General features: G+C 41.4%; 1 protein-coding gene across 3 annotated transcripts in view; it reads right to left on the reverse strand.

The window, feature by feature from the left end:
* Positions 1-10,635, reverse strand: part of LOC138011395 (uncharacterized) — a 20,269-nt gene extending 9,634 nt beyond the window's left edge. Inside the window, exons 1-2 of one of the 3 annotated variants that reach the window (XR_011124714.1) lie at positions 10,492-10,635; positions 6,158-6,349 (exon numbers count right to left, since the gene is read on the reverse strand). The gene's annotated coding sequence lies outside the window, so the exon portion shown is untranslated. Of the gene's footprint in view, positions 1-6,157; positions 6,350-8,629; positions 8,718-8,838; positions 8,972-10,491 lie in introns of those variants that run through there. The other 2 variants (XR_011124712.1, XR_011124713.1) reach the window with 2 other exon arrangements.
* Between the last annotated feature and the right edge of the window lie 1,219 nt (positions 10,636-11,854).

An 11,854-nucleotide genomic window follows, 5' to 3' on the forward strand; every position in this document is an offset into this window, starting at 1 on the left:
GAGGGGAATATCCTGAATGCCAACTTTCAGCGCCCGAAGCGTATGTTGGCTGCGGATAGTTTTGTCCTGTGCTCCAAGGGTCATGCTGTTGAAAAGGACGGCCGCCTGCCATCACTGTAGGATAGTGATGAAGAACTTCTTGAGGGCTAACACCATGATACGAACGCCCCATGATAATTGCTGCTGGCTGCTCCATTTGGTGACTTGTGGTCGGTAAGCATCTTTGTTGATTTAATGTATTGGAATTTGAATGCTGTACAGCATTGGGCTGGGCGCTTGCGGAAGCCGGTGTTGTTTGCTGGGCTGTGGCTATACCTGGCCGCTGCGTTGGCTCTAAAGAGAAGCCCGAGTTGTCAAAGTTCTGCTGCTGCAAACTAGGTGAACTCGTACCAGGCAGTGCATGAACGTCTGTTGACTGAACATCTGTACGTTTGTTTTGTTTTCTTTTTCGATTTGTCTTGTTTTCCGGTAGACGGTGTCCCGAATTAGGATCAACTAAAAGACCATTTTCCGATGCTATTCGCATCATTTCTTCGCCAAGTTGGGCTGCCCTTCCCAATTCTCGGCGGTGCAATTTTTTTTTCCGTTCTTCATAAGAGGGGCCAGTTCCACCTTTTGAAGTCCCCTGCTCAATGGACTTAAGTTCAACTGCGAGAAGTACACTGTCCCTAGTGTCCGTATGAGCTGCGTCGAGAAGGGAAAGGTTTGACGGATCTTTATGAGCCCATCCAGCGTGGATCACCTCAGCCTGATTCATTCGAGGCGCGTTGGTCGGAGCAAATATACCGAAGATAAATGTTCTCCTGTTGTCCCACCAGTTCAGCCAGGATGAAAGAAATTGCCGCTCGGATTTTTCGTTTATGAATTCTTCCAATGATTTCTTAACCTCAACATAAGTTTCCTTTAAATGGCATGTCAGGAGATTTTGGCACTGTTCTTTGAAAGTCTCACCTGCTTCCTGCCCTAATTTTCGGGCCATTTTGTTTATGCTCTCTTTGAAATGAAACTCGCAACTCTTTATGCGACTCAGGGATTCATCGCCAAAAACTTGCCGAAGTCCATTCATGTTAGCTCCGGCCATGTCGGTGCACCAACCTTGGGGATTAAATACCGTCTTGTCGTCCCCTGTGACTTTTTGTAAACCCTCGTTAAAAAGAGACCAGAACAGCGCAATGTTTTCGGAGTTCTCTTGTTCAGCTTCCATAACAGCAAGAGGTATTTGCTTTTTCAGTAGCGGATGGTATACACTAGCTGTAAGGGTAACAAAATTCCGGCACCTTTTAAATTTTCCGTCAAAAAAACAATATTCGTCTTTCAAGAAATGTTCCCTGTTCCTGTCCATAGTCAAAGCTGCTTTCATCTTCTCCTCACTTGTTTTAAAAACAAAAGATGGTCTGTCAGGATTTCCGCGCCGATCATTTACTTTATATATTAAGAGGCTATCTTTTTTGTCGCAATATTGTTTAAATGTTACTACCGCTTCAAAATTTTCACCACTTGGATGAATTTCTTGGCGCACACTTAGCTTCTGATTGGCGATCCATTTTCTGTCGAGCAGCTGTGTTGCTTCTTTTTCCACTTTTTCCCAGTCTTCCTCCGTCCGCAGCGATGACATAACAAAGGCAGATTGTATTTCTGCTGGCTTCAAGTGAGGATGTTTCTTTATCATTTCCTTCACACGTTCTCTTGGTTTTTCAGGCCTTGATGTTATGGGGCACGTGTGGCTCCCACAGTGAAACACCTGTAAGTTTTTTTTGCCGTACTTCACATAGCGCCTCGCACGGCAAATTACAAATTCACCTGCTTCTCCAATATTGAACAGGCTTCTTGGCCGCTTGAACCATTTTAAAATTGTTTTGTGTTTGTTACACCAAATTGAACACGAAAAGGACAATGTGTATTGATGCACTTGAAAGAGCCCCGACAGTCTGCATATCGCATCTCTCCGTGTTGTTTCCATTGCGTGACGTTACTTTTCTTCCACTTCCGACCATCTGCTATCAGAGCTGCGCTTATTTCTTTCGACGTTTTGGCTTTGACAATCGTATATCTCACCAAACCGTCTATGCCTAATGGAAGTTTCTCCACTTCTGAAACTGGAGCACTCTCCCACATCCCAGGATCATATTTTCTTTGTTTGACTTTTTTGGGAACGTTGTCCGGGATCCTGTCGTCATCAGTTGTCTCTGAGTCCGTGGAGGAATCCCTATTTATACGAAAACAGACGGAAGCAAGTTTTTGTTAATGAAAAGCAGGCAAATTTTGGAAAAGCTCAGTGTTTGTAACGCTCTTCTAAATACACGGCAGGGAGGAGGGGGAAAGCAAGCGGGCATGTTCGGTGCCTGGATACCATGACAACATGCTGCCAATCAACCTGTCGCTAAGAATGACAACATCATCACTTTATAATTTCACATGCTTGTGTTGAAGCCCGGAAAAGCCGAAGACAATAAAAAGTTCTTCTTTTAACGGCACTCTATATTGTTTAATTTGGGCTACTGTTCTCTTTTAATACAGATCTGGGTGGATGCATAATAAAGTACGAGGTGACTTAGCCTGCGAACGCAGACGTATTTCCGGCGGTCGCTTCTCTGCCCCGAGAAACGAGAGAAACGACCGACGGAAATATGTCTTCGTTCGCAGGCTAGAGGTGACTCAGATTTGCAGCGAAAATGGCCACCTTTACAGTCAAAGTTTCCCAGATTTTTCCGTCTTGCGCAATAAGGAATGAACCTTAGCAATTGTTTCCGTGCCTCTGCCCTCGCTCCGTATTTGAGACACCCTTATGTAGTTCACTCTAGATAAGTATTGCACAATAGATTGGTTTTTAATGACACTTGTGGTACCTTGTCTTTTTTATTTTCACTGGCGTCGGAATTTTGGTCAAATTGATTATAGGAGTGTAACCAGAAGGACCCGATCCATTGTGTCCACTGGCATCGTCATCCTAGATAAAATAAGAATACAAATGTTTTTTTTGGGCCATTCCTGTTTTAACATCTGATAACTAGAAAGACATTACATTTCTCATGTGCACTCAATAAAAGTACTGGTTTCTGATTGGACAAGAGCAGTGTAGTTAGTCCCAAATTGTAATTTCCGAAGCTAACACGAATTGTTTCGAAGTTGACCCGAAGTCCGAGTACGAGGATTCTCGAAGTTGACCCGAACTCTTCTTCTTCGCGTACGATTCGCGATTAAAAGGTTCTCGTGATGTTTTGAAGTTCTCAACTTGCGAACTTTGAAAACACCACTCACGAATTTTCTTGAGGTCGTGCCATTTCATACACAAAATTGTGCTAGCTTATTTGGGACCATTACTAATAGGGCATTTTACAGTTGTTTGCTCAGCTCGGACCTACAATAGCCCTGATCCTATCAGTTAAAATCAACCTGCCATGGCAGCTGGATTGTAACTCTTAACCCCTTCTAGCCCCCTCCACCCACACACACACAATTAATACATTCGCTAGCACCGTTTTCCAGCGATCGCAAAAACCTCTGCTAACACCCCCTGATCACTTGCACCATGTTCTCTATAAATAGTAAACTGGCAGTGTAAGAGTTACAAAAAATTAACATCGAAACAATAAGTTACATTTCATAACTTTACGATTCACTGTGTAGTCAATATTTGTACACATGCAATCACATTATTTTTCGCTCGTAAAATTGAAACAAAACTAGCAATTTGAAATTGCTAGCCTTTGAAAGATGTTCTGGTACGTAAATTTTCCGCAGTAAACTGGATGTCTGTAATTAAGAATACAATCATACGTACATCCAAATCCTCTGAATCCGAAATGATCAACTGAGCAGCTGGCTGTTTATTTTTTCTTGACTGCTTTCCTTTCTTGCCCTTACCAGCACTCTAAAAAAATTACAGAGCAGCAATCACACATAAAGCATGAACATGGCCGTGTAATATTCAAGTATCCTTGAATTTAAAGTTCGGTTTTAATTATGGTTAGCATTCGTTGGACTCATTTGTTTGTCTTTTTGCCTCTTTTCCCAAGTCACGGAAGTAACACAGATAAAGGAATCCATATAAAGGGAGTAGGGCTTTAAAATAAATCCGTGACATGGGGGTACAGGTACATGGTTTTATCCCTGCTCCACCCCACCCGATACCCATTTACCGAGTGCACTCTCTGAGTGCAAGAGGGTTATTTTCTTTATAGCCGCTATCTGTGAGCGGCGAAGCCGCGATCGGGAAATACAATCCCTATCGCAGGTATAAAGTTCTGGTATAAAGAGAACATTAGAACTTTTGAACTTATATCACTTTTCAACTTACTGTGGAAGTAGTGGAGGATGTAGTTTCTTTACTGCCAAATCCAGGAGTTTGGACAATGGACCAGTCTTCGTCGCTGCTATCACTTAATGACTCATTCTGAAACAAGAATAACATAGCCGCAAGTGTTGAGTTAGAGATGCTAAGGGTACTAATTTCCAGAAATGTATTTATTTTGTGGCTGTCCGGCCGACCGAAGAGCCTTACCGAGAAATAATTCTTGGGTGAAACAGGTTCCTGATAGTGAAATTAAATAACCATGACTATACCTTGCTTAATTGGATGGCCTTTTTCAGGGCGTCTTCTTCGCTTTCCTGCTGGTAAGCTCGCATCCAGCTTTGGCCGTCATCTGGAGTATGGTCATCTCCCGAAACAACTTCGGCATAAGTTCTTTTGGCTGACATAATTAACCAAATAAAGCGAAAACTGATGCAAATTTTAACAGCGACTGCTTGAGGAAATCCGAACTTCGAACCCGGGCACACAAAGTACAACCGTGAAGTAATGCAATAAATCTCGACGAACAATGAAACGTATGTTTCTTGAGTAGGTGTGATTTCGCAATTCTGCCAAGTCTGGCCTTTGTCAAATAACAAATGAATCATTTTAAAATTTGAAATTGTTAGAACCTCTTTATTCATTGATTTCAATAATGTTCCATATATAACGTATTTTATGATTTAGAAAACAACATGGTTATGACCACTTTTGTTTTTGGGCAAAATGAATGAATTCTGTTAAAGGAAATTTATTGCCCAGAGGAAATAAATGGATTTATGCTGAGTGTGACATGCTTAGTTAGTTATTTCCCATGTTGCAGTTTGGGCATTTCTGTCATCCGGGATTTTCTGGAGATGATTCACCATTTGTGCAAGCTAGGCGGAGACTGATTCAACAGAGTCAAATCAATTTTCCCTCCCCACCCTCCCTATTTTTACTTTCTTGTGGATGGCGTGTGTCCCCTCACCTTTGCTGGAATCATGTCTTCTATATTTGGGTATTCCCTAGGTTACCACGCTGATTTTCAATAAATGGCCTAGCCCATCAGGGCTTGGCCAAAATATCCCAAACAAATGTGGTATTATTTGTGTCCCAGTAAACGGACCTCGCCCAGAGCAATGCCTTGCCAACAATATCAGTCAGACTGTATGGAGCATGAAGGGTTGTATAATATTTATATATTATTAATTGTAAATCAACTTAGACCATAATTAATAACAAATACTATTAAGATTATATTAACTATGTTATATTATTATTATTAGTTCTCTATTAAATATAACTCACGTTAATAATAGTCATATTAATATTACTAATTATTATTATTAATATTACCCACACCCACGACCTGTACCCACACCCACACCCACACCCACGACCCACGACTTGTACCCACGACCCACGACCATTAGTCAAACTCGTGGAACTCATGGAACAAATCTTGAAAATATATTGCCAGATGCTTTCTTTGTCTTCAACACTCTCCAAAAAAAATTATGTGTGATGAGGTATTTAGAATTATCTCATTTAACAGTATTTCAAATTTTAAACTGAAAGCAGATATTGGGTGAGGCAATGGATAAATGAAACTGCAGCATCATCTTCCGCTAATCGCTAGGCATTACTAGTCTATACGTACACAGGCCTGTAACTCAGACAGTGCTTTATAATTATTTTATTGCAGTGACTGTCAAGAATTAGTAGTTAAAGTGTAATTTATGCGAGTTATTTGTAAATATCTATATGCATCACTTGTTTAAAAGCAACAATCAGCTTCTAAGTCTTTCAGACTTTCAGCTGTTTGACTGCATTACAGGTTTTTTACAGAAACATGCCTCAAAGGAATTTTTTCATTGCACCAACCTTTTCTTTTATCTGAGGGTTTTCTCTAACTCCTCTTCCATAGATGATACATGTAGTGGTATGTACTGTATGTTGCAAGAAGAAGGCATCTTCTTGCCTAGCCTCAGCACTTTCTGTAACCAACTCTCTGTCCAAACTTCCCAGCAATCTTTTAATGAATCAATTCCCAGCTGTACCCACCTCCAATTTGAACTGTTAATCAACAAATAAATATAGTGAAAAGTTTCAGTTTTCTTGGAAAAAATAATTCATAATCTCAGTCACATTTCCAAACAAAAATTATTACCGCTACTTACAGATAAAAGATGTCATAAGAATTTCATCCAGATAAGAACACTCAATATCACATGTCTCAAAAAAAAAAAAGAAATGCTGGTACATGTAATAATAAAGCTGCTCATTTCTAAGGTGTATGACAACTGCAGACTGCCTACAAATAGCGATTGTAAACAGTATTTAAGTCTAAGCACCCATTTTAAATAAAACGTTTAGCTTTCAATAACTGTGAGTTATGGTTAGTTTGCGGTCTGCACTCTGCAAGTGTCAGACACTGTCACTTCTGTTATAACGTACAGTGTAAGTGTTTGAAGAGCAGACTCATCAAAATTTGGCTCTCTTTTCTTTAAACGCCAATAATAACAATCTCCTGCAGGCATTAACATTCTATTTGCATTGAGTACAATAGTTTAAATGACAGCTGAAGCTTTCTGCTTTCTGTCGTCATGTAATTTGCGGTGAGAGCACTCTAATACGAAATCATTTGCTTAACCATTTGATCTAAAGCTTCATTTCTCTTTTGAAATACATACCAATTTGTTAAAGCACTTACGCCAAATTAAATATCCTTGCCTGACAAATTTGGGACTTCAAGGTGCATGTAAAAGGTTTGAATTTTACATAATTCGTATTAAAAGAGATTTCTTAAAAGATAAAACAGTAAAAGCGAACGATAAAAACCGACGTTTCGGAGTAGTCATGACTCCATTATCAAGGTAAAAGTTTAAAACATGCAAATAACAGTATTTAAGCGATGTGGCGCGAAAATTAACATAATAGGTGCGAAGATTACACAAATACTTTCGCACGAATAGAGTCCGATTGCACGTTCAGGTTTGGCTTTAAAGTTCTTATATAAAGCATTTCATACAATAAGCAGTCAAATTTGTTCCTGCACTTCTTAAGAACTTCGAAGCATTTCAGTAGGTCCTGAGGGCCATTGCCAAACATTGCAAGAACGTACACGGGAGGATCCCTCAGGACCTACTGAAATGCTTCGAAGTTCTTAAGAAGTGCAGGAACAAATTTGACTGCTTATTGTATGAAATGCTTTATATAAGAACTTTAAAGCCAAACCTGAACGTGCAATCGGACTCTATTCGTGCGAAAGTATTTGTGTAATCTTCGCACCTATTATGTTAATTTTCGCGCCACATCGCTTAAATACTGTTATTTGCATGTTTCAAACTTTTACCTTGATAATGGAGTCATGACTACTCCGAAACGGGGTTTTGCTAAAAGCAGGCCCGCGGCCCAGCGGCCCGCGGCCCACGGCCCTCCACGGCCCAGCGGCCCGGCGGCCCGAAGGCCCAGCGGCCCACGGCCCGCCACGGCCCGGCGGCCCGGCGGCCCGGCGGCCCGGAGGCCCGGAGGTCCGGTAGCCCAGTCCTCATTTTCCACAGTTTTTCTGTCTAGCGGTAAATCCACGCGCATGCTCAGATTTGCATCGGGTTTGGGCGCGCAAATGAAAGACGGTGAGTTTGAATTCCTTCACCATTTTAATAATCATTTCAATCCTTTTCGATCCTTTCTTTCGTTGCATGTTGCTAAGTGAAAAATGTTGTCATTCTCTGTTGTTTTCGTCTGTTTGCAACAACAAACAGAAACAAGGATTCAAATGATTAAAATGGTAAACGAATTCAAACTCACCGTCGTCCATTTTGCACGCCCAAACACGATGCAGATCTGTGCATGCACGTGGATTTACCGCTGGACAGAAAAACTGTGGAAAATGAGGACTGGGCTACCGGGCCGCCGGGCCGCCGGGCCGCCGGGCCGTGGCGGGCCGTGGGCCGCGGGCCGCTGGGCCTTCGGGCCGCCGGGCCGCTGGGCCGTGGTGGGCCGTGGGCCGCGGGCCGCTGGGCCGCGGGCCTGCTTTTAGCAAAACCCTCCGAAACGTCGGTTTTTATCGTTCGCTTTTACTGTTTTATCTTTTAATTCTACATAAGCTTACATTAAATTGTCATGAGGCCCGATTCAGACGCCATACTTTTCATGAGCCGAACTTAATACATGAAAAGTTCGACGTTTGAATATCAATTAAGAACGGCTATTTTAATTTGGAATGGCTCAGGCGTTCTTTTCAACTAGCCTAGACGGGAATTCGGCTTTAGCATGGCCGTGGATCGGCTTTGATTTCAGACGTCGAACGTTTCATGTGCCGAACCTCATGATCATGCATAAACCATGTTTTACCTTCTACATGAAAATCGCTGACAAAATCAATTGGTTTTCTTGGTAATGGCTTTGGAACTGCTGTGGAGGGGCCAGTTAAGTTCGACTTAGCTTCTGAATCAAAAGGCGTACTTTTGTTAATTTGTGTCGGTCGAAGTTCTAAGTACGCAGTGTGTGAATCGGGCCGAAGGCATCAAATATTATCTGCTCATGGTTCAGTTAACGCTTACCTTTTCGCTTGAGTTGTTGTAAGCATTTCCTTGCTTTGGATCAGCATTTAAAGAGTAAACAAACGAAAAACTCGTTGATTTGAATCGTTGATTCAAACTTGCGTAAAACCACCGAAAGACCCGCCGAAATCAGTAAAGAGCTATAAGGGTAATAATTTAAATACATTATAAATAGCTTATATTTAAATACATAATAATAAGGTCTTGTTCTTAGGCCATCGTAGCTTCATTAGGAAAATAACACAAACAGCGGTGATAAACATTGTATTCCAACGCATTTTTATAAAACTTGACGTTTCGTATGCTAGTCAACACACATTTTCAAAAGTGACCGTTACAATTTTTAAAAACTATATATATATCGTAAACAATAGGGGTCTAGCCATGGGTTCACCTTTAGGCGCCGTTTTGGCTAACATTTTCATGTGCCACTTTGAAGAAAAATGGTTGATGAACAGCAGATTCTGTCCTTCACTTTGGTTCAGATATGTCGATGACACCTTCACCATGTTTGACAGCAAGGACAATGCTAATAAGTTTTTAAGTTTTCTAAATAGTCGACACGACAGCATTAAGTTTACTCTTGAATTCGAAGAAGACAATAAGATTCCATTCTTAGACATCCTTCTCAAACGCTGCCCTGACAACACTTTCTCTACATCTGTCTACCGGAAGAAGACATTCACAGGCCTTTACACCAAGTGGGATTCATTCACACCTCGCAAGTACAAAATCAACCTCATCCGCACTCTCACCTATCGATACTTCCGAATTTGCTCCTCGCCATCTTTATTACAAGCCGTTATTAAAGATCTGAGAAAGCTCCTGTTGCAAAATGGTTACCCTCAAGGCGTTATCACGTTCAACATTAACGATGTATTGAACAAAAATAAAAACAAATCAAATAACCCTGTTCAAGCTACAGTCCCCAAAAAAGATATCTTAATCGTGTTACCCTACTTAGGTCTTCACAGTAACCAAGTCACGAAACGTCTGAAATCCTGCGTATACAATTTCTACTCTTTCGTCAATCTCAAGATCATATTCCAAAACACACGCCGCATCAACTCCTTTTTTCCATACAAAGATCGCTTGAACCGATCTCAGAGGTCCAAGGTCGTCTATAAAGCTGTCTGCTGGAACTGCGATGAATTCTACATTGGCAAAACAAAACGAAGACTCCACGACAGAAAAACAGAACATTTCAAGGCCCTATCTAAAAGTGACCATTCATCAGCCATTGCTGATCATGTGAAAACCACTGGCCACGACATTAAATGGGATCACTTTGACATTTTAGCGTCCGGAAAAACTGACTTTCACTGTAAAGTTAAAGAGACTTTGTTCATTCAAGAGCTAAAGCCTTCCCTTAATGTAAATATTAGTAGTGAGAAGTTATTGCTGTTTTAGCTATTACTTTTCATCATGTCTAGACACGTACTGCTGCAGATCATTTTTCTCAGTCTAGGTTCCAGACCCCTATTGTTTACGATATATATATAGTTTTTAAAAATTGTAACGGTCACTTTTGAAAATGTGTGTTGACTAGCATACGAAACGTCAAGTTTTATAAAAATGCGTTGGAATACAATGTTTATCACCGCTGTTTGTGTTATTTTCCTAATAATAATAAGGGATACATGAAGTACTTACCAAAGAGCTGCACCGGTGACTGCTGACCAAAACGGTTCACTAGTTTCCAGTCTGTTCTCTATTGTGTTACCGGGTCGTCCAATTAAAAACGAAAAAACCAGCAAGATTCAGAGCGGCTCATCGTATTAACCCTCACTAAAATGTGGAAAGATACCGGCCTTTATTAACAGGATTTTAATCCTGTAAAACTGTTGACTTGGAAGGGAGTATACTCTACTCTTAACCCTTTCAGCCCCGTGGGGTTCCCCATTGACGAGTAAAATCGTCTGGCGTTAGACAGAGTAAAATCTATAAGTGGCACTATTGGGAGTTAAAGGGTTAAGGGGGACATAGTTTTTGAGTGAATCCAGCTGTTGTTAACCCTTTCAGCCCCGTGAGGTTCCCCATTGAGGAGTAAAATCGTCTGGCGTTAGACAGAGTAAAATTTATAAGTGGCACTATTGGGAGTTAAAGGGTTAATGGGGACATAGTTTTCGAGTGAATCCAGCTGTTGTTAACCCTTTCAGCCCCGTGGGGTTCCCCATTGACGAGTAGAATCGTCTGGCGTTAGACAGAGTAAAATCTATAAGTGGCACTATTGGGAGTTAAAGGGTTAAGGGGGACATAGTTTTTGAGTGAATCCAGCTGTTGTTAACCCTTTCAGCCCCGTGGGGTTCCCCATTGAGGAGTAAAATCGTCTGGCGTTAGACAGAGTAAAATTTATAAGTGGCACTATTGGGAGTTAAAGGGTTAATGGGGACATAGTTTTTGAGTGAATCCAGCTGTTGTTAACCCTTTCAGCCCCGTGGGGTTCCCCATTGACGAGTAGAATCGTCTGGCGTTAGACAGAGTAAAATCTATAAGTGGCACTATTGGGAGTTAAAGGGTTAATGGGGACATAGTTTTCGAGTGAATCCAGCTGTTGTTAACCCTTTCAGCCCCGTGGGGTTCCCCATTGACGAGTAGAATCGTCTGGCGTTAGACAGAGTAAAATCTATAAGTGGCACTATTGGGAGTTAAAGGGTTAAGGGGGACATAGTTTTCGAGTGAATCCAGCTGTTGTTAACCCTTTCAGCCCCGTGGGGTTCCCCATTGACGAGTAGAATCGTCTGGCGTTAGACAGAGTAAAATCTATAAGTGGCACTATTGGGAGTTAAAGGGTTAATGGGGACATAGTTTTTGAGTGAATCCAGCTGTTGTTAACCCTTTCAGCCCCGTGGGGTTCCCCATTGACGAGTAGAATCGTCTGGCGTTAGACAGAGTAAAATCTATAAGTGGCACTATTGGGAGTTAAAGGGTTAATGGGGACATAGTTTTTGAGTGAATCCAGCTGTTGTTAACCCTTTCAGCCCCGTGGGGTTCCCCATTGACGAGTAGAATCGTC

This window comes from Montipora foliosa, chromosome 7 (genome assembly GCF_036669935.1).
Source record: "Montipora foliosa isolate CH-2021 chromosome 7, ASM3666993v2, whole genome shotgun sequence".
NCBI classification, from domain to species: Eukaryota; Metazoa; Cnidaria; class Anthozoa; order Scleractinia; family Acroporidae; genus Montipora; species Montipora foliosa.